This window comes from Oncorhynchus nerka, linkage group LG19 (assembly GCF_034236695.1).
Source record: "Oncorhynchus nerka isolate Pitt River linkage group LG19, Oner_Uvic_2.0, whole genome shotgun sequence".
Classification (NCBI taxonomy): Eukaryota; Metazoa; Chordata; class Actinopteri; order Salmoniformes; family Salmonidae; genus Oncorhynchus; species Oncorhynchus nerka.
This window is the reverse complement of record NC_088414.1, coordinates 2,535,476-2,559,473: the sequence shown is the minus strand read 5'-3', so window position 1 is coordinate 2,559,473 and position 23,998 is coordinate 2,535,476. Positions and strand designations below refer to the sequence as shown.

The 23,998-nt window shown below is 42.5% G+C and overlaps 1 long non-coding RNA gene across 1 annotated transcript in view; it reads right to left on the bottom strand.

Annotated features, from left to right (window-relative positions):
• The window catches only part of LOC135562352 (uncharacterized), a 21,769-nt gene extending 4,405 nt beyond the window's left edge, over positions 1-17,364 (bottom strand). The window contains exons 1-2 of the long non-coding RNA XR_010459870.1: positions 17,257-17,364; positions 13,630-13,687 (exon numbers count right to left, since the gene is read on the bottom strand). This is a non-coding gene — a long non-coding RNA (uncharacterized LOC135562352). The remainder of the gene's footprint in view (positions 1-13,629; positions 13,688-17,256) is intronic.
• Between the last annotated feature and the right edge of the window lie 6,634 nt (positions 17,365-23,998).

The window sequence follows — 23,998 nt, the reverse complement described above, 5'->3', positions numbered from 1 at the left end:
AGTGCATCTAGTGTTTATACAGTAGATTTTTATTTTACCTTTATTTAACCAGGCAAGTCAGTTAAGAACAAATTCTTATTTTCAATGACAGCCTAGGAACAGTGGGTTAACTGCCTGTTCAGGGCAGAGCGACAGATTTGTACCTTGTCAGCTTGAGGGTTTGAACTTGCAACCTTCCGGTTACTAGTCCAACGCTCTAACCACTAGGCTACCCTGCCGCCCCCAGTATAAGGAATTGGAATCTGGAAGTAATAATTGATTAGATAAAATTTATATTGCTGAGAAACCAATTACGGGAAGGTGACTGAAGGAGCTGAATCATAATTAAGGTAATTGTGTTCTCAATAAGTTTTATATAAGGGTTTATATTGAGAAGTGCTTAAGCTGTCTAGCAATAAGTATCCTGCATAGCATAACGCTTTAAGGATTGATTGAGCATTATTGTTGTATTGAGAAACTGTATAACCATTGAATTGTAATAACGTGTATAAGACAAAAAACAGAGTGACTTAATAAAAGCTTGAAACTTTGACAACTAGGCCAGGTAACGATCTGGAGAGCAAACGCCGTTGACACTCTCACTGAACAGAAAGTGACCCTGGTTAAAGTGATTGCACTAAAGAATATTTCATTGTGTGGACAATAATATATTTTTAGGAGAGTCAATACATATAACAATACTAGTTTCCAAGAGACTACCAGCTGACGAGCATAATAACTAACAGAAGATTAGTTATTAGGTATTGATATATAAGAAAAGAGGACACAAGGTAAGGGAGTATAGGAAGAATCTATAAACTTAGAATACTAGAAGAGTACTTTTATCCAAGGCCCCATACTAGACCGGGAAATAAAGGGAGTGACAACGTGAACAAAGGAACAAACCCAACTCACGCGAAGGGCCATTACAAATAAATAGAAGGGTTTGTAGGGCCACACGGCTAGGCCCTTGTTACACCGAAGTAACTAAAATCCTAAAGTACTCTGCCCAGCCAGAGGATGGGGTAGAGGCTTTTGCTGTGGGTATCGGGCAAAAGTCAGCACCGTGACAGCGCTGTACTCAGATTATTGCATGGTGTGCTTTTTCCGTAAAGCTTTTTTGAAATCTGACACAGCAGTTGCATTAAGGAGAAGCATATATTTAATTATGTGCATAACACCTGTATCTTTCATCAAAGTTTATGATGAGTATTTTTGTAAATTGATGTGGCTCTCTGCAAATTCGCCAGATGTTTTCGAGGCACAACATTACTGAACATAACGCGCCAATGTAAACTGAGATTTTTGGATATAAATATGAACTTTATCGAACAAAACATACATGTATTGTGTAACATGAAGTCCTATGAGTGCCATCTGATGAAGATCATCAAAGGTTAGTGATTCATTTTCTCTATTTCTGCTTTTTGTGACTCCTCGCTTTGGCTGGAAAATGGCTGAATGTTTTTCTGTGACTAGGCGCTGACCTAACATAATCGTATGGTGTGCTTTCGCTGTAAAGCCTTTTTAAAATCGGACACGATGGGTAGATTAACAAGAAGTTAAGCTTTAATTTGGTGTTTTGCACTTGTGAATGTATGAAAGTTAAATATTTCTGAAAAATGTTTTAGAATTTCGAAATCTCTGCCATTTCAGCGGATGTTGTCGAGGGTTCCCCTAGCCTTAAGAAGATGTCTCAGTTGTTCAATCTTGTATGTTCATACAATTATTTGCACATGTTAAGTTTGCTGATAATAAACACAGTTGACAGTGAGAGGACATTTCTTTTTGCTGAGTTTGTGAACCCTTGGTTTTAATAAATGGTTGACCCTACTTTGGCAGCAATAACCTCATTGTATTCTGTAGTTGCAGATCAGACCTGCGCAACGGTCAGGAGGAATTTTATACCATTCCTTTTTACAAAACTGTTTCAGTTTAGCAATATTCTTAGGATGTCTGGTGTGAACCGCTCTCTTGAGGCCCTGCCACAGCATCTCAATCGGGTTGAGGTCCCCTACTCTGACTGGGCCACTCCAGAAAGCATATTTTCTTCTGTTGCAGCCATTCTGTTGTTGATTTACTTCGGTGTTTTGGGTCGTTGTCCTGTTGCATCACCCAACTTCTGTTGAGCTTCAATTGGCGAACAGCCTTACATTCTCCTGCAAAATGTCTTGATTAACTTGGCAATTAATTTTCCCATCGATGATAGCTAGCTGTCCAGACCCTGAGGCAGCAAAGCAGCTCCAAACCATGATATGATGCTCCCTTTACCATACTTTAAAGTTGGGATGAGGTTTTGATATTGGTGTGCGTTGCTTTTTTTCTCCACACAATGTTGTGTGTTCCTTTCAAACAACTCAACTTTAGTTTAATCTCTTCACAGAATCTGGAACATCCAGATGCTCTTTTGTGAACTTCAAACTTGCAGCAATGTTTTTATTTGGACAGTCGGTGGCTTCTTCTGTGGTGTCCTCCTACGTATCGTAGACTCGTCAACAGAGATGTTAGGATGTTCCAGAGATTTCTTTAAGTCTTCAGCTAACACTCTAAGATTCTTCTTAACCTCATTGAGCATTCTGCGCTGTGCTCTTGAAGTCATCTTTGCAGGACGGCCACTCCTAGGGAGAGTAGCGTCAGTGCTGAACTTTCTCCATTTATATACAATTTGTCTAACCGTGGAGTGATGAACATCAAGGCTTTTAGAGATACTTTTGTAACCCTTTCCAGCTATATGCAAGTCAACAATTCTTAATCTTGGGTCTTCTGAGATCTCTTTTGTTTGAGGCATGGTTCACATCAGGCAATGCTTCTGGTGAATAGCAAACTCAAATTTTGGGATTTCTTTTTAGGGCGGACAGCTCTAACCAACATCTCTAATCTCATCTCAATGATTGTACTCCAGGTTAGCTAACTCCAATTAGCTTTTGGAGAAGTCATTAGCCTCGGGGTTCAAATAATTTTTTTCAATTTACACTGTGAATGTATAAATTATGTATTCAGTATAGACAAGAAAAATACACTCATTTGTGTGTTATTAGTTTAAACAGAATGTGTTAATCTGTTGTTGTGACTTAGATGAAGATTAAATCTAATTTTATGACCAGTTTATGCAGACATTCCGCTAATTCCAATAGGGTTCATATACTTTGTCTCGCCACTGTATTTGGATGATATGATATGCGTTTGCCACTTTGGTAAATGTAAAAAGTCTAGATGAGGAAGATGATTAAGTTGCAACAATGGAGACCACACATTTGATATAGAGTGATTGCTAGAAAAGAAAGAAAGGTATACTTGTTATATTTTCTTTTTTAAATAATTTGATATGTATTAACATGTGTTTTGATTTCCAACATACTGTAAATCTTAATCAATTCTGTTGATGTTCACAAATACAGATTACTGTTAAGGACTTGCTGCTCATGATTGGGCACATAACGAGCTCAGTATTGGAGGAGGTAAATAGCATCCTGATCCCTGCCTTGGTTGACCTAAAAAGGCTAAGAGCTTCAGAAAGTACTGCAGAGAGTATGCTCCCCATCAGAAAAGACACCAACGAAGATTCAACCCAGGGCTCTGTCAGCTGTACCTCCCTACTCTCCAAAGTCAATGTGATCTGTCTCACTCAGAGTCTTGACAGTGGTTCCTCCCCAATCTCCATTGATGAACCAGTCACTGCTGTCCAGACTTATTGTAGCAGCAGTTCTCTGTCCAGTGAGGAATGAGCACACTCTTTCTCCAGTCAGATCTCTACTAAGAACCTCCTGGCTGCTAGGCCACGTTCTACTAGGCCAAAATCTGCCAGGCCCCAATCTGACAAACCACCACCTGCCAAACCACCATCTGCTAAACTACCATCTGATAATCCACAATCTGCTAAACCACCACTTTGTAAACCACAATCTGCTAAACCACCACCTGCTAAACCACAATCTGCTAAACTACAATCTGATAAACCACCACCTGCTAAACTAAAATCTGCTAAACCACAATCTGCGAAACCACCTATTGCCACTGACTACTCTGGAACCTTATCTGCTGTGGTAGGTCATGGGCATGTCATCCCTGTCAAACTGACCTTGGCCCCTTTCTCCTCCTTACTCTCCAGCGAAGAGACCAACACCAACCTCCCCTCCAGCAGCCTCCCTTCCTCGTGCTCCATCAAGCTTTCAGACAGTAGAAGTGACATTCCTTGCTCCCTGACCGTAAACTCCATTTCAAATGTTCCTGGATGTGACTCTAGCAGCAGTACTTCCCTATCCAGCGAGGACCGAGCTCACTCAGCCTCCAATCAGGTCTCTACTGAGAACCTCCAGGCTGCTAGGCCATGTTCTGCTACGCCACAATTTGCTATGTCACAGTCTGCCAGGCCACAATCTGACATACAATGTACTGCCACTGATGTCTATGAACCCCCATCTGCTGTAGTGTGCTGCACAGCACATTCAGCTAGCCCAGATATGATATGTCATTTTAGTCATGGACATGTCATCCCCTTCAAACAGACCTTAGCCAGTTTCTCCTCATCCAACAGCTTCCCCTCCAGCCAGGGATCATCTAGCAGAAGCTCCCTGGTGTCTACCACTTTGAAACTCTCAGCCACTGACATGCCTCCCAGGCAGGGGTCAGCCAGGAGCACCTCCTCTGGCTCCAGCAAGCTTTTAGACAGAATGAGTGACATTCCTTGCTCCCTGGCTGTGAGCTTTATTTCAACTGTTCCTGGACCTGACTCGAGCAACAGCCCTGTGCGGGAGAATCAATTTGCTACTGAGGTCTCGTCGATCTGCCTCAGCCAAGATAGAAATGGCCAAGGAGGGCCCCTTTGGATGTTTCCCTCCCCTCCATTATTGAGCGGGCTGGCGGACTTGTATGTTGCGTCATCTCCCAGTCTTGGTGAATGGTGAGGGCTCTCCATCTCCCACCACAGTCTCCCATTCTCCTACAAGGGTGTTTGTCAGCCACTTAAGGAGTAGCCCACTAGGTGAGGACCTTGTAGATTCAACACTTGCGGATGTTATCTCTGTCCTGAAAATGGAGGGAATTATTTCCTCCTCTCTGACTTTGGAGGAGGAGCTGCTTGATCTCTCATCCAGTTGTTCTTCGTCATCCAGCGAAATACTGCAATGTGTGTCTGTTGGCCCTCTTGGAGGCGCCTTGAGGGGACACTTCATCCTTGCGCTTTCCTCTCCCTGTATCTCTCCATGCTGTCGTGTGTATTTGCCACTGACAAAGACCTGAAGGCAGAAAGAGTGAAGGGAGTTTTGAAAGCCTGAGATCCCAGTTTATGAGCTACTCCATCAAGCCTGTGAGTAACATCATTACCAGGGTAACAACAAAGATGGCTGCCTCCAATCAGCTTAGTTCAGAGACACTCCAGGCAGCATCAGCAAAATCATCTGCTGTGGCTCATAACCTTATTAGTTCGGTTTTATTTAAAGTTGCCACGGTGTCCTGCTCTGATGACTTAGAGGGTATGGGTGATCATCTCAGATGCCCCTCAACTCTGACCAGAGTTCTGACACCTTTGACCTCAGAGAAAGCTACACTGACACCTGCTGTTCTGAAGATCAGAAGGAGATGTCTCAGGAAGTGGCCACCGAACTCCAGAGTTTCTTGATCAAGGAATCCCTTACTGCCACCCAGACACCATCCAATGGACATGCTTGCACTTCTGGTTCTGCCCCAAGGGAAACTGTGCGGGACATCCTGAGGAAAACCAAAGAGGAGGCTTCCAACAAAAGCCTGAAAATGATTTTCTCTGTTAATTTGGATGAGCGGCTCACAGACTCAATTGCAGATGCCTTATATCCAAAGCTGCATGACAAATTGGAGTCGAAGAGAGAGCTGCAGGCTTCTTATTACAGCTCAGCTGCAGCCTCAGCCCCTTCGAAGTTGAGAGCAGCCTAGAGCTCCAGGAGATCACTGACCCACTATCTGAGTCAGTATTGTGTCTTCTGGATAGGACATTTGGAGATAAAGCTCAGAACTTAAAGACAGGCGGGGGTGTTTTACAATATGTCACAGACCCAACCTGTAGTAACCTGGTATATTTATGTTTACCAATAGATGGCAGTATTGACTCAAGACAGGGGTTTGCTTTCCGCTAACCGTAGCTATTTCCTATGTCTGACTATATAACTATGATTAAGAAAGCTTCAGGTAGTTTAAGCCAGGTGCATCAAAGAATGTAATTCTAAGTTACAATCAAATACTAAACTGTACTTAAGTCTCATGAGTTGTAACTCTAAGAAGCCTTTAAGGATACTACACAACCTATAAGAAGTTTTTGATTGGACGCCACACCAACGACGTCAATGTGGTTGTGCACACGATTGCAGTGGAGGAGTTGCCTGTTGAGGGTTGTATTGCGCAAAGTGAGGCCATGAATGGCCTTCACAAGAAGCAAGAGTTACCTTCCAGCACCAGTGGCAGAGGAAATGAGACCCTGAGCCCTACTAATTGCCTACTGGAGGGTGTAGTGGGCAAATTGGTATGGAAGATGCTATTTCAAGGCCTTGACATCCCTGAGGTACCCATGCACGACATCCGATCAGAACTTTAAGCTACAATATGAACTGGTTGCGAAGCTTTGTCCTCTGATGGTAAGGACAATCATGGCTACAACCATAGACAATCAACCACCTACTATTCAAGAAGCAGTGATGTCTTCCGAGAACATCCATCTGAAAGAGCTGTGTGAGGCAGGTATCAAACCTCTCAAAGAGAACCATGTACCCGATGACTCTGAGACAAACATCATGGTCAGAGGGGCTTTGAGTGAAATTGAATCCTGTATGATTGAGACCTCCGACAAGGACTCTCCCAGTCTACATTCCACACCAAGCTGCTTCATGGGAATGAGCTTGACTCAGAGGACTTTGCATCACCTGTGTCATCCCCAACCACCACTCTCTCTGATGTGGCAATGGACATGGTGGTTTCTGTCCTTCGGGACATGTCCGATTCCCCAGACGTTACCTCAGCATTGGAAAAGACCAACGATCTCAAGACGCCGTACTCCCACCCCTCAAATGCAAGGATTGTAAGAGCCCTCTGCAGAGAGCTGGAGGAGCACATGGGCTCTCCTGATGCTCTGAGGCGAGCTTTGAGCCGCGGGGAGATGACAACAGCCATTGCGAGAAATGTCACCAGGGAAGTCAACCGTCTGGGTTCAATCGTACCCAAAGTCTCTGTCAGGCCACTCTCCTCAGACATCTGCCTAAGGACAGACAAGGACAAGGTCATGGTTAAGGGCCGATGTGGCTCGGCTGAGGTGAAGGCATCCCAACCGGTGTATATTATTGTTCATGTAGAGGCGGTGATGGATATCATTGTCCGGCTGCGGTCTCTGATTGTTCCTCGGACCCAGGATAAACTGGCCAGCTGGACCCTAGTTGAGGATGTGACCACAAGCTGTCCAGTGCTCTGTGGGTGAGGGTGACTAACAGGTGGAGGGAAGCAAATGTCTGCCTGAAGGCAACAGACATCTTTCAGTTGGTGCTGTCTGTGCATAGAAAGTTGATGCAACGCTATGGCACAGAGGAAGCCCTACAGAAGATAATGTGCCACAAGGCACCCAAGCTGCACAAGGACATTGTCTGTCTTGTCACGAGCGGAATTATGGATGCACCATCCAAACTTCAAGGCACCAAAAATCTGGACTCTACACTCAACTTGAAAGAATTGACAGCCTTGTTTAATGAAATGACAACCCGTGAATCTTTGAATAAGAAAGCTGAGCAGAGCAGCATGAAGACTGAGATTGAACAGCCGGAGTGATCCACTGTGGAACAAGTGTTGGGGAATAATCAGAATTGGTTGGTAACATAGGTAAGATGTTTTATATTCATCATATGTTTGAAAGTTATTTCTCATCAAGAATGTTATTTTTGTATAATACTGTGGCAGGGTTGCAGTATCTGTTCTATGTCAAGACTAAGTTGCATGGGCCGCAGAGAGGGGAGAGGTCAATGTGTCATCATGTGTAAACATATCTTTTGCTCCACTGTGTCTGTGTGCCAGTCACTCCCTACTTTTCCCATCGGGGAGAGGATGATGGCAGTGTCTGGAATAATTCTATGCTCTCCGTGAGCTTGTCCAGGTTTGGTTGTATTTAGAATTGGTTGTATCTAAATGACAATTTGATATATGCCTGTTGATATGGAGGGTTGGTTTATGGTTCTGGGTTTGAGTAAGGAGACAAAGCTGAACGATTTATGTCTATGCTGTCTGACTATGTGTGTTATTTGCTATTAAAGGATCTCAGTTGCAAGGTAGTGGGGCTCTCAGAGAATTCATTGATAGACACTGAATTGATCTGAGAGTCACAGGGTTGTGATAGAGCTCATATAATTAAAGATGGACTTTGATAACTAACTCTGACTTGTGTTGTGGTTTGCTCTCATGATTTGGTAAATAGAGGACATTTCCACGACACAAGTGACATCCGGTTCCACCAGCTTCATTAGGGAGCTTATATTAGAAGAAGTCCTAATGAAGCTTGTAAAGAAGATATGCCGTATGCCAAAAAGGACCAACAAGCGTCAGCGCATCCAGATCAGTGATCTGGTGACTGAGCTGATCCGATTGTTCGATGGGGAGGTGGCCAAATATCTGATTGAGGAAATGGAAAGGCAGCAAAAAAGTTTCAATTCTAAGATGACATCGAAGCTGGCAGATGCCATCTCCACTGACCTTGGGAAGGTCAAGCGTTTAAAACGCTCCTTGAAAATTGACGATTTATTTGAGGATCAGGAGATGCTTTCCATTGTCTCTGTCATTGTTTCTCACAAGCTACAAGACCTTGAAGACTCATGCAGTGATGATGTGGAGGATTTGGAATCTGAGGGGGTGCAATTATGCCACCAACAGAAAGGTAAGACAAGCTCAGATTAGTCTTGAATGGTCATTGGTTGTGCTTTTTGATATTGGCACCAGTAAGTATAGTTGTATAATTATAGGAATATGTAAAGGAAGTGAAATTGAAGTTTAATTGTGCATTCTTGAATTCTGATCACAGTCCAACATGAGCATCGTCGTTACAGACACTACAATCCAGCCAGAGATGTACATTGCTGTGGATTCTCCACCTATGAGTGAGTATTCCTGGGGGGGAAATGTTCTTATGGGACAATTATATATAAAGAAGTAATAAATTATTGTTTTATCAGACAATTATCCATCTGAAATTCTTACATATTTTCATCTTCTTGCCAGTTAAATTATCCAAGATGAGGAAAGGCATCCGGGACTTCTTCTGGGGAGTCCAGAAGGCCTGGAAACACTTGGTCACCTGCAAGTCCTCTGGGTCCTCTGATGGGTAGCCTGGATGACGTGCAGCCCATGTCAGTTGCTTTTGCCAGGCTACATCTGAGGAGGACACCACAACTGGCCTCAATACAACATTTTTATTTTTGTTGTTCATTTCTGTTTTCATTTTGAATCCCCTAATGCTGCTATATTTGAACCAGGCTGTCAGTGGACTAGCTTACCATTAGTTTATACTCCTTATGGAAGATCCACTATAGGCTAGTCAACACCACAATTCCATCTGGGTCTTTTGATCCCTTATTAGCTCCCACTCCTGTAACTAGGAATGTGAGCTTTTAAATGTCATTCAGACATCTACAGCTTCTCCTGTGATTAGGAAGATAAGCTAAGAAGCCCAACCAATTGACTAGATGTGCTGTACATCTGATGCCCTCTCCCTATTGTAATCATTGATCCACGTCCATTGCAGCCTCTAAATTTGATGTAGATATTTAGCCTAAATTAAAAAATGACAAGGAGGGAAGGCCGACAGCAGCTTCTACTCTTACGATTAAGAAAGTGGTGCTAAACTTTTTGGCCTTTGAGGAACTATGTATTTGTTTTTTCAATCACTTACATACTTTTTAATGGTTGTTTTAATAAAGCATTTGTATTGCAGATTTTGATTAATATTGTATCTTTCAGAATTTTTCATTTTAATTTAGGTATTCATTTGATGACATGGGACAAGCGTAGTTTATACCCTACATACGTACACAAGAAATAACTACAAGCAGCTACACAAAAAAGCTCTACACAAGAACGCAGGATCAGCATTTTGTGACCAGCGTTCTTGTGTTGCACAATTGAGGCTGAAGGGTATGAACTAGGCTTAGTCATTTTATGACTTCTATAAGGGTATATAATGATATCCATAGTGCAGTATTAAGATATTCATTATGGAGCTTTATATTATAGTAGAAATAATGTAAATGAATAAAAGTGAATTGATGTATGTCAACTTGATGGCGATATTTGCTTGCTCAACAAAAGCTATATTGGTGTTAGACGGTCTGAAGTTGCATGACATTCACGTATTTATTTAATTGTCACGGCCCTGAAAGAGGTAGAAAAGGCCTCAAGATGGTGACAAATATCTTCTGTCATACAATCTAATCAATGTATTTATCACATGCGCTGAGAAGAACAGGATTAGGTCTGCTAGCCAGTGTTCCGTCTCTCTCTCTCTCCCTCTCCTGCAGGCATGCTCATGTACAATAAGGTGTTTTCGGAGCATGATGACTCAGCTAATTGGTGACCAAACTCACCTTTTGTAGTGTTGTCACGCCCTGGCCTTAGTATTTCTGTGTTTTCATTATTATTTTGGTTAGGCCAGGGTGTGACATGGGGATTTATGTGGTTTGATTTGTCTGGGGTTGTGTGTAGTAATGGGATTGTGGTTAGAGTAGTACTCTAGGTAAGTCTATGGTTGCCTAGAGTGGTTCTCAATCAGAGGCAGATGTTTATCGTTGTCTCTGATTGGGAACCATATTTAGGCAGCCATATTCTTTAGGTCTCTTATTGGTGATTGTTCCTGTCTCTGTGTTTGTGTGCACCAGATAGGGCTGGTTTGGTTTTTCACGGTTATTGGAGATTGTTGTATTTTCATCTTTATTAAAGATGTCCAAAAATAACCACGCTGCATTTTGGTCCACCTCTCTTTCACCAGAAGAAAACCGTTACAAGTGTGAGCTTTCATTTCCTGTTCCACGCCATGGTGGAAACTGTTTGCTCTTATGAAGGTGTGTCCTGGCTCGAAGAACTTGAGGGTGATGTCCTCCATCAAAGTTGAGACAGCATTGACAACGCTCACCAGTGATGTTAGGAGGCACCAGTTTTTGTTTTGAGAAGTGCAGTTATCCACCCAATACACTGCATGTTTGACATCTCTCTCACTCTCCAGTGCTGTTACGTAAGAGGAAGTAATCTCCTCTGCCTTCCAACCAGCTGTTCCTTCATGCCATACCACTGAGATTGTTTACTTCTTCTTTTGAGACTTCTTTCCCATGTTGGCGAATGTCTCGTGATAGGCAACGATTCTTCTTGTGAACAATGCTGTTTTCACACCTGGCATGTGAGGGAGCATGATGACTTTTTGCATATCAACGCTCCTCACAGACCAGTCCTCAGGCCAATCTTTCTGTGCATCAGCCCTGCAGACTTCTGATGTTCTTCATATTTTCTACATTGCATGCAGTCTGGGTTGGTGATGGTGAATTCAGGTGCTGCATGGCTGTTGTCTTGGCAGGCGTGGGTTTCCATGGCCTCATTCTCCCTGTGCTCCATCTTCAGATGATGACCCTGCACCAAACAGAGCTCGCACTCCTCCTCTCCAATCTTCACAAAGCTATTGTTCCTTCCCTTTACTGCCTTGCGATAGGTTTCATAACCGCAGCTGGCATCTTTGTTCTTCTCCTTGTAGTCATTATGAATGACCCGAATATTGACATCACTAGGGAGGTAGAGGCGATGTGGGACATGCTCTCGTCTGTAGTGGCTGATTTTGGGATGGAAGGACTCAATGTGTTACAGGATTGGATTCATGTTCAATTTGCTCGCTGAAGCTTTCTTTCACCTCTGATCCTTTGGTGGAATCAGTTTGGTGGTGACTGTGACAATCAACCTGTCATTTTTGGGGTGGTAGCCCAATGTTGTCAGAAAAAAAACACTTTGCACACCTGTTGTGCAGAACCGCTCTGGTTTAGAAGATGGTACAGAAACTACCTGCTGCGTCGACTATCAGCACCAACTGTAAGATTTTTCTTAGATTGCTGTGCCACCGTGTGGAAGATCCATGTCCTCTTCTCCTTATACTTCATCTCCCAATACTTTTCTCATATTTCCTTTCACCTAACCTCTGAAATATTCTGAGTACATTGCCTCTTGCATTTGGGACCACATGGCTTACCCATTGGTGGAATCTTGGATTTCTTGTTTGATAGGTGTTCTGGAGTTGTGTCCACGGGCTCAGCAAAGGTGATGGACACAATTTGGGATTTTAACTTTCCTGACCAGTACAGTCACGCAATACTGGAATATAAAAGACAACCAGAAACCCTGAACATGTGAGTAGATATATTATTAATGAGCTAGCAATGCTGTGTGTGCGCTCATCTGGAAAACGAGTGTGCGTGGCTTTTGACAATTCAGTATGGGGTGCACGTCCAACTGACCGTCAAATGGCTAGAGATCGTGTGTGTGGTGTAACGTTACGGATTCAAATAACCCATTGAATGTCAGAATACAACGAAAAGGATAATATTAAATCCAGGAATAATAGATTGAAGCTAGTATAAACTGTTGATCGTCTCTTATGGGAACATGTAGCACAAATCTATTGTTTCATGCTAATGCTAGCTAGGTTTTGACGTTTTGGTAGGGGCGCGTCAGTTTTGGCGAGGTGGCTGTCACTGGCTAGTAATCGCGTGTATGGTGTACTGATTCAAAGAAACCATCAGATAATATTTCAGAATATAATTCTTTATATGGATAATAGATTGACGTTAGTATCAATTGCAGATCTCTTATGAGAGCAGGGAGCATTGTTAGTCTATGCTAGCTAGCTAATTCATTTTGGTGTCAGATCTACTTAGCTAGCTAGTTCTTACCAGTGTCTGGATGTCGGCGTTTCAGAGCAAGTTTAACTATCATTTCCCCCAGGAATGCTGTGCCATGGTGTTGTATCCCTAGATTAGCAATGTATGTGTGTGTAGCTGTCAGTCAGTGTCATACAGGTTCGATTGCATCACTATCAGAATAAAATGATATGATACAAAGGTAAAACGCAGTAACTGCAGCCAAGGGCAGGTTGAAACCAAGCTAAAAGGCAGTAAGTTCAGTTACTGCCATTTACCTTGGTTTCACAGTAACTTTTTGCAGTTACTGCTAATACGACCCCCATTTTCTCCAAAACACATTACAATAGTGGCGGGATATGTCCACATGATTAAGCATGCATTAACCTGTTCAACCTATGGGGGCTCTATGTCATTATTGGATAAAAAGACACACCTGTTTTAAGCGCAATATTTTGTCACAAAAAGATGCTCGACTATGCATGGAATTGACAGCCTTGGAAAGACAAAACTCCGACGTCTCCAAAACTGCAAAGATATTATCTGTGAGTGCCCCAGAACTAATGCAACAGGCGAAACCAAGATGAAGTTTCATACAGGAAATGCCCCAGATTCTGAAGGCGCTGTGTTCCAATGTCTCCTTATATGGCTGTGAATGCGCCAGGAATGAGCCTGCGGTTTCTGTCTATTCCCCGAGGTGTCTGCAGCATTGTGACGTGTTTGTAGGCATATCATTGGAAGATTGACCATAAGAGGCTACATTTACCTGGTGTCCCGCCCGGTGTCCTGTGTGCGTAATCTGTAGGTCCATGCGCGTTCCATTTCTTCAGAAAAGAAAGTAAAATGCCACAATGGATTTTTATCTTCGATAGATAAGTGAAAAACACCTTGAGGATTGATTCTAAACATCGGTTTGCCATGTTTCTGTCGATATTATGGAGTTAATTTGGAAAAAAGTTTGCATTTTAATGACTTAATATATATATTTTTTTCCCCAAATGTGATGAACAAAACGGAGCGATTAGTCGACACAAATAATATTTTTTGTAAAAACGGAACATTTGCTATCTAACAGAGTCTCCTCATTGAAAACATCTGAAGTTCTTCAAAGGTAAATTATTTTATTTGAATGCTTTTCTGGTTTTTGTGGAAAATGTTGCATGCTGAATGCTAACGCTAAATGCTACGTTAGCCATCAATACTGTTACACAAATGCTTGTTTTGCAATGGTTGAAAATCAGAGATGACAGTGTTGTTAACAAAAGGCTAAGCTTGAGAGCAAATGGATTCATTTCATTTCATTTGCGATTTTCATGAATAGTTAACGTTGCGTTATGGTAATGAGCTTGAGGCTGTATTCACGATCCCGGATCCGGGATGGCTCGACGCAAGAAGTTAAATGTAACAAAAAATGACATTAACTAATTTTCGACCAAATGAGCAGTTACTGCCTTTTTGCTTGGGAGGGCAGTATGGTTAATTTAACAAGCATGGGAAATTGTGTTTAAACCCTTTACAATGAAGATCTGTGAAGTTATTTGGATTTTTACGAATTATCTTTGAAAGACGGGGTCCTAAAAAAGGGACGTTTCTTTTTTTGCTGACGTTATATATACATGAGAGAGAGAGAAATGTTTTTTTATCTAACATACTTTTATAGTATTTTATAGTTATACTGTACCTTTGCCTATTCAATCTGGTCAGTAAACATAGGCCTATGGCATTGCACCAAATTCTTGTCTCAAAAACATCTAATCTGTGCTTCATTACCAAAATATATAATAAATAATAAATTGATTTTATTTTCATAAATGCTTGTCTGCTTTTCACAACAACCCCAAGTTAATATTTTTGTTTGCTTATGTATTGCATATGAATGTGGTTTATTTAAGTGATAATGTCCGAGAAGCCGGTGTTCGGAGGATATATTGGCACAGGTATCCTCCAAACAGCTTTGGTGTGCGAGTGTGTATTTGTTTTCTTCCTAGGGTTTGTTTTTTGGTGTTCATGGTCATAGTTGTCAATTGTACCGCAGGAATAGAATGTAAATCACAGAGGATAGACGATGTGTTGGCAGCTGAAGAGAAGTAATTTGGTGTACGAGATTTCACTGCCAAAGAGTTACAAGATGTTTTGAATGATAATGTCCCATCCTCCCAGGCTGCCGGCCTGGAGTAGAATCAAATCGGGCCAAAGTAGTGGCATTGTGGTGAGGTTTTAATGGGATCAGGGTTAGTTGGTAAGTTTAGTTTTAGTTTTTATATTCAGTTTTTTATTTATTCACAAAGTGTAATGAATTCATACTATAGAATAGTAGACTGATACACATCCAATACAGCAGCATGCACCTATGACATTTATTTGTGGACCACCGTAATACCGAAGAAGAAGAGACAATTGATACATGGATTGTGTATGTGTGCCGTTCAGAGGGTGAATGGGCATGACAACAGATTTAAGATTGAATTGCCTTTGAACAAGGTATGGTAGTAGGTGCCTACAGTTTCCTGTGTGTATCAAGAATGGTCCACCACCCAAAGCACATCCAACCAACTTGACCAAAAGCATTGAAATCAACATGGGCCAGTATCCCTATGGGACGCTTTTGACGCCTTGCCTCGACAAGGGTGTTCTGAGGGCAAAAGGGGTGCAATGGAATATTGGGAAGGTGTTCCTAATGTTTTGTACCCTCAGTGCACAGCCAAACCAACAAGGAGCTGGCAGTACATCTGTGTCAGTCTCTCCACCGCTCTCTCTGAATTTGATATAAAACCATCTGTGTTCGTCATAGAACGATGGGAGTAGTTTCTGTGGATGCGTACAGATTTCCAGCTTTGTGCTTTGTTTCAAGCAAGCAGTGACGGGCCCTCTGATGAGCAAATTCAATTTTGGGTGGGACTTTCCAGCCTCCAATGGCTGTGGATATTTAAATGATAATGCCGGAGAAGCTGGTGTTTGGAGGATATATTGCCACGGGTGTTTATAGGCCTGAGACGAAGTGCCAATACAGGTACAGGGAGAGAAGGTTTGATAACTGAAAGACATTAAACAGAACAGGAACAGCGTCTGGACAGGAACACACAACACCAAGTAAAGCGTACACAGGGAACACCACGAGGAACAGATAGATATACAGGGGCAATCAACCACGTGAAGGAGTCCATGTGAGTCAAATGAGCGCTGCTGCGCGTAGTGATGGTGACAGGTGCATGTACAGACAGGTAGCCTGGCGCGGAGGGGGAGTGGGAGGAGGCGTGACAATATCCTCCAAACACCAGCTTCGAGGATACATCAATAACAATGAGCTAATCAGGTACGATTTCACCCGGCATAAATAATGGGCTCTTGTTAGGACACTATTGTTCAGAGGAGCTAACACAATAACTTCAAACTGGTGCTGGAAAGACTGCAAACTAGCTGTCCTTCCTTTCGTTTTACCTTTTTTCAATTGATTTCTTTGTATATATCCATAAAAATTATGCCAGCTGATTCATGATTTCGACTGGCTGTGAAACGCTGCCTGGCATCTCTCTTTCTCATCCCGACTCCCTACACGTTCATTATTAACCCTTTCATGCGTGAGTTTTTTTATGCACCTGATGTTAAAACGTTCTCTCCATTCCAGAATGTGATTGTTAGGTTCTAGTAAGTTTTTATTTTCTAATAACAGTTTGAAATGAGGTGTGTTCCACATTCATTTTTACTTTTGCGGACTAATTCTTTTTTTTTTACATTTCTGACCCTGACAAAATTCCCCAAACACTTCCCAATTGTTTGTGCAGTTCAATTCTGCAGACATTTGCTCATCTGCCGTCCTGCACACACGTGTTCATATTTTCCACCTGTCGCCTGCATCGCAATCAAAGTTGTTTTCATTACCAATAATAACTTTGTAAATGTGTGTATTTCCATCAAAGTGCCTTATTACGTTATAATAGTTTCTGCATGTCGTGTTATGTCGTTTCTACTGTAGCATAATGTTTTTGTGTATATTCCTTATAACTGCGGACACGCGATGTAACGTTACTCATTTCATAACATTTATGGTTTTATACTCAATGATTAGGTAGCTAGCTACATTCTTCTATTAGCTCTGGAAAACTATGCTAATTGCGTCAGGGAAGTATTAGCATGTGTTGTATTTGGAAGTTACCCTGGCCTTATGACTCCCAAGTGGCACAGCGTCTCAGTGCTAGAGGAGTCACTACAGACACCCATCTTCAAATCCAGACTGCGTTTCTATCAAAGTAAGTGCCTTATTACGTTATAATAGTTTCTGTGTGTTGTGTTATACTGTTTCTACTGTAGCTCACTGTGTGTATGGAGCTAAATATATTTGTGTATATTCCTTATAACCGCGGACACGCTAGGTAACGTTACTCATGTTACTCACCTTTTATGGTGTTATATTCAATCGTGCTTATGTAGCGGGTTTCTTATGTACCACAGGAGAACCAAGAAATGAAGAGCGTTACCACGGCTGTCTTTTAGGCTTTTATGTTGATCTGCAATAGTATTGTGAAAAGACAGGACAGGAACACATCAGTCTCCAATGCACCATCTGACAAGTTGTTCTACACAGGAGCATGAAGAAATGTAAAACACATATCCTGTCTCACATCCTCAATACATTGCTAGGTGCTTTCAGTGTTGACAGTAGCAAAATAAAATAACTCATGTACAAAAACACTGCAACATAAACAAGTTACAACGTGAAATCGCCTCTATTCCATTCGGACCGTAGAGGACCAAACAACATCTCCCATAATGCAACATCAGCACCAGTCCGCAGCTCAGCTAGCCGTATGCATCACAGAAAGGCATGCTAGCTTGCAACAGAAGCACTTGTAAGCACTCTGTAAACTATATTAATAACAACAATAAAACTCTGAAGGTTACATGTTTCAATAGTCTCACACTTGTAGAGGACTGCTAATTCCTATGTAGGTGACATTACACTACTATAGCTGAGACAACGTATTTTCATAAGTAAAACAGGTTGGGCCCCATACAGGATATTTCTCACACACACACTCACTCAAATCATCCAGAACACTGTCACAACAGGATACTCCTAGCCACAGGTGCTAGCCGGCAGTTCGGCCACAACTCCCCTGAAGATAGGGACGCACACACATTACACGCTGACCCCAGAAGACAGGGACGACGCACATACAGTACACACATAGCTGCCGAGGACACCCAGATAAGACACCCACAGATTGGCAGAAAGCCTAGACTTAGAGACAAACTAGCACAGACACATAATCTCCCTCCCAGCCGAACATTGTGTGACTGAAGATAGCGCACACACCAGATCTCCTTTTCAGCTGAACATGGTGTGACGACCAAGAACAGGCATGGCAGGATTCTACGATGACGGACAGACAACAGAGCCAATGCCGGATGACTACACCCCAGCCTGATCCAATTCGAAGATCCGATCTCCTAGAAATCAACCTACTTTCTGTTGTGTATATGAAGCTTGTACTCACTGTTAGCAAGGTTCCTTTCTGCTAGTCTCTGATGAGCTAACAGAGGGGCCCGTATATACGCTGTACCAGATATCTTCACTCTGAATAAACCTGTTGCTTGTCGTACAATCTACCACCTTGTCTGCATCGATCCTTGACCGACTCACCCTTCATCATATCCCATTATCAACACACTCCCTTATAACAATATCTACAGCATTAACCTTGGGATGTTTTATTTATTTCACGTTATTGTAGTATCTGGGATCTACATATGTTTATATTAGTTACTGTGCTGTTACTAAGCAGTAATGCATTACGGCAGTGTTACGTTACTACACCTAATAGGAAATGCACATGTGCACTGGAATGCCGGGAACTGTAGAGCAGGAGGGGTTTTTGACTAAACGACAACTAACTGTACTCCCGTCTCCTGCCTGGTCATTTCTCCACAACACAAATATTACAGTGGCGACGAGGTGATTAAACTACATAAACGGACATTGCTTGAAGGGAAGAATGTTGCGTGAGTAATGAAACTCAATTTTTTTTAATGTAATTCGTCAGTTATTTTTTATTTTCTTTCGCCAGTAGAGTAGGCTAAACACTGCTAGCACTGCTAGTACAGTATTCCGGAGCTGCCAAGTAGCAAGACTATTGGAGTCCAGAATAGCGACACTGCCCTCTGGTGGTTAAATAAAAGAAACTGTCATTGAACCCATTGAAATTAGGCGATCTCAGTGGAGAAATATTGTCAAGGAAGGAAAAAAAAGGAAGAAGGGACGTAACACGGTGTGTACATTAATACAAATGAGTGCAGTGAATGAAGTAATTGCAGAAACTTCTGAAGTGAAGAAGTAGATGAATATTCAGAAAATTAAGGAATATAAGGAAACTGAACAATTAACTGTGAAAATGGCAACCATTGGTCGAGTACCAGAGTTTGAGGCTACAAAAGAGGATTTTGATTCCTGTTTTGAGCGTTGGCTGGCTGCAAATGAAATCAAAGATGGAAAGAAAGCAGACGTATTTCTCAGTGTTTTGGGTCCAACTGAGTATGGATTGCTGAAAGGTCTCATTGAACCAATGAAAGCAGTGGAGTTGAACTATGCAGAACTGACTGAAACTCTTTCAAGGTATTTCAAGCCTAAGCCAATTCTCATTGCAGAACGTTTCAGATTTTACCAACGTCACCAGAGTCAAGGGGAAACTGTGGCTGACTACATCCTTGCTTTGAAAAGGCTGGCAAGTACATGTGAGTTTGCACGATTTCTTGATGATGCTCTCCGAGACAAGTTTGTATGTGGTCTCACAGGTGAAGCATATCACAGAAGGCTCCTGTCAGAGAAGGACCTGACCTTTAAGAAAGCCTGTGATATAGCACTTGGACTCGAGCTTGCCCACAGGGATACTATTGAGCTATCGGGACATGCAGAACGTCAGAAAGGTGTTCACAAGGTCAGTGATGCACGTGGTGAAAAAAAGCTCACAAAAGTCACACTTTTTCAGTCCCGTCCTCAAGGTTACACAAGAACAAAGCAGCCCACATCTCAAAGGTCTAAGCCAAGTTGCTACAGATGTGGGGGAGATAATCATCAGCACAGTGAATGTCGATTCCAAAAGGAAAAGTGCCACAATTGTGGAAAGGTTGGACATTTGCAGAGAGTGTGTAAAGCCTCGAAACGCACGGCAAGAGCGCACAAAGTGTCAGACGCAGCACAAGAAGAGGAAGGTACAACTGAAACAGTAGTGGAACTGTTCACAGTGTACACAGCTCAACAACTAAAAGATGGAATCTATCTCAACATGGAGTTAGCAGGAAAACCAGTTAAAATGCAGCTGGACACCGGAGCATCTGTATCCCTGGTTCCAGAGAGACTCTACAAAGAAAAACTGAAAGAGTGCCCTCTTCAGCCCGCGTCCATCCGCCTTTCTTCATACACTGGTGACACTATTCCTGTGTTAGGGCAGATCCAGGTACCAGTCCGGTATGAGGGGAAGGAGTGGACGCTACCGCTTGTCATTGTTAAAGGAGAAAAATCAGCCTTGCTAGGCAGAAACTGGCTACAAAAGATCAAGTTGAACTGGGGAGAAATCTTCAGTCTGAGAAATGACAAACCAGTGAGTCAGGCTACACTCACTAACATGCTGGAGAAGCACAAAGAACTTTTCAAAGATGGCTACGGTGAAATACAAGACTTCACAGCAAAAGTCAGAGTGCAAGAAGGAACCAAGCCTATCTTTCACAAACCACGTCCAGTTCCCTATGCTCTTAAGGAAGCAGTAGAGAAGGAACTGGACCGCCTACAGAAGAATAACATAATAACGAAAGTAGCGAGGAGCGACTGGGCCGCTCCGATTGTTGTAGTCCCAAAGAAAGACAAGACCATCAGAATGTGCGGTGACTACAAGGTCACAGTAAATCGCTGCATACTACCAGAGGAATATCCACTACCAAACGCTGAAGATCTGTTTGCCACTCTAGCTGGTGGGAAGGTTTTCAGTAAGCTGGACCTGGCATTCGCTTATCAGCAACTGAAGCTGGATCCAGAGTCAGAACAGTATCTGACCATCAATACACACAAGGGGCTATTCAGATTCAATTGCTTGGCCTATGGAATCCCGACAGCTCCAGCGATATTCCAACAAACAATGGATCAGATCTTGGACGGTATAGACCATGTTGTGTGCTTCATGGACGACATCCTCGTGTCAGCACCAACCATTGGAGAGCACCTTGTAGTGCTGGACAAAGTGATGTCAAGACTGGAGAAATACGGAGTGAGAATGAAACGCAGCAAGTGTGAGTTCCTCCAGGACTCAGTGGAGTATCTCGGATACAAGATTGATGCACAAGGCCTGCACCCAACCAACAGCAAGGTGGAAGCAATCGTAAACGCACCAGCACCCACAAATATCTCAGAGCTGAGGTCATTTTTGGGGCTCCTGAACGATTACGGAAAGTTTGTGGCAAACTTGTCCACATTGTTGCATCCGCTTCACCAGCTGCTGCAGGCCGATACAAAGTGGAATTGGTCCCCACAATGCGAAGAAGCATTCAAGACTTGCAAACAGCGTCTGCTAAAGAGCAAGTGGCTTGCCCACTATAACACAGAGATGAAGCTGAGACTCGCGTGTGATGCATCTCCATACGGAGTAGGAGCCGTCATCTCACATGTTCTACCGTCAGGTGAAGAACACCCTATTGCATTTGCATCACGGACTCTGTCACCAAGTGAGAAAAATTATGCTCAAATTGAGAAGAAAGCTCATGACAGACACTCAAAGACTGTCAGAGAATTCAAAGAGGAAGAGAGGGTGATGGTACGTGATTTCAGACACCCCAAGCGCCTGTGGAACTCAGGTGTGATCTTGCAACGCAGAGGACCTTTGACTTACCAAGCCCAAATTGGTCATCGCCAGGTCAACGTTCATGTGGATCATCTGCTACGGTCCAACGCCCCAGCAGAGACATGCCGAGAAAACAAGAACAATAACGACCCCCAGGACTATTCTCCTGACTGTGGACGTACGGAAGAGACAGAGCCTGACCTTCCACCCGAACCTGGCCCACCACAGGAAGCCCAGGAGGAGCGGAGATATCCTATTCGACAGCGAAGGGCACCTCAAAAGCTTGACCTGTGAGTTGAGCTGGTTAAGGAGGTAACGGACAGTAAAACAAACACTTTAATATGTCCTAGATAAAAGGAAAGAAAAAGGACATTACCTGGGTTAGTTATTAGGACACAAACTCCATCTTCGGGGCAGAATAATCCCCTGGATTTGTGCTGGGCTCTGAAAAGTCTGCTTCAACCCAGTAGTTGAAAAATGTTTAAGAATGCATTGTTCAGATATTGCATTAGTAGTTACCTAACATATTTACCTTGTTCTCTGGGAGTTAAACACTATGGGGGAGGAGTGTAGTATCTGGGATCTACATCTGTTTATATTAGTTACTGTGCTGTTACTAAGCAGTAATGCATTACGGCAGTGTTACGTTACTACACCTAATAGGAAATGCACATGCGCACTGGAATGCCGCAAACTGTAGAGCACGAGGGTTTTTTTGACTAAACGACAACTAACTGTACTCCCGTCTCCTGCCTGGTCATTTCTCCACAACACAAATATTACAGACTACAGAGGAACAACAATCTTGGGCACATCAAGACATCCTATTGCGCTTTCAAAACAACTGGGAGCTCGGAATTCACCATTTGTACATCTCCGACTTCAGTGCGTTCAAGAACAACTGGGACATCGGATTGAGGCCTCTTTCTAGAGCTCAGACTTTCCGACCTGAAGATCATTGACATTTCCCAGTTATTTTAAACACGGCATAAAGTAACAGATTATCCATTATATTGACCAGATACTAGTGGCTTCAAAAATGGAAGTCACTGGCAGTCGGGACGAGGCAAGATCAGGTGGGACCATTCTAGCCATTGAGAGGGCTAGTTATCACAGCCACAAAGGCAACATTGGCTATACAGTAAAACAATTCGCGAAAACAAAAACGTTATGTTTTTTAAGGTTAGGGTTAATGTTGGGTTTTAAATCAAATTGTAATAAGATAAACTGTATAAATAGGCAGGGTTTGTGACTTTGTGGCTTGCTAGTGAATACCAGGCACAACTCCGATATAAAGTATTTTTTCTCAAAGTTGCAGGGATGTCTCATCATACCTATATTAGTACACTTGTAACAATGTAATAATTGCGAAACTTATATTTGATTAAATAAGCCACACGTAGAAAATAAGCCATTACATGATAACCAAATTCGACACTAATTGACCTCAATACAAAAACTCCTCACTTGATGAGCGAAAAAAACACCTGCTGGAGAAGATAGATTTTGGGCCTTTTTATCCCCTCGCTTCGCCTCTTCCTCTCTGCTATGGTGCAAGTGAGGGAGGGGTTCAGTCCCGGCGGCAGAACGAATCAATTGGACAGGCGGTTGATTTCCATAAGAGGCACGTTTTTTCACGGGACCTCCTGTGTGCATGTGCTAGCCCAGTTTGCAATATCTTTAATGACTGTAATAATAGCCTAAAGACCATAGGCAGCTCATGAATTTAAGGAAGCTTACAATTTATCCTACCATTTCTACCATCTGCGTGCCAGTTATTGTTTTTATATGCGCATTTTCGTGGAAAAGTTTAATTTCAATGACAACGTTTTGTTTCTCAAAATCCTTGTCACGTGGTTAATCATAAAATCTGAAGTAAAATTATAAAAATCTAAAAGTTCAAATTCAACTTTGGCAAGAGCACTAGCCTCTGCCATATGGACAAACTAATCCACTGTGATCCATTGGCAGCTAGAGAAATATGAGCATAGAACACATCAGTAGGCCTATATATTATCAACTATGTAAAATGCATTAGGCCTAAAGCCAACAAATAAAAACAGTAGAAAATATCTTTCAATCACATGCATCTCTCTACTCCGCCTGTCCGCCTCCCTTTCTATCTGTCTCAACTTGAGCTATTGCTAGTGAAGTGCAACATTCTATCAAATGTTCCCTGCCCTCAGAATATCGACTATCTAGGTCAAATAGAGGCGTTGTGCCGAGAGGTGTTGCGTTTATCTGTTTTTCTAAACCAGGTTTGCTGTTTGTTTGAGCAATATTAGATGGAAGAAAGTTCCATGCAATAAC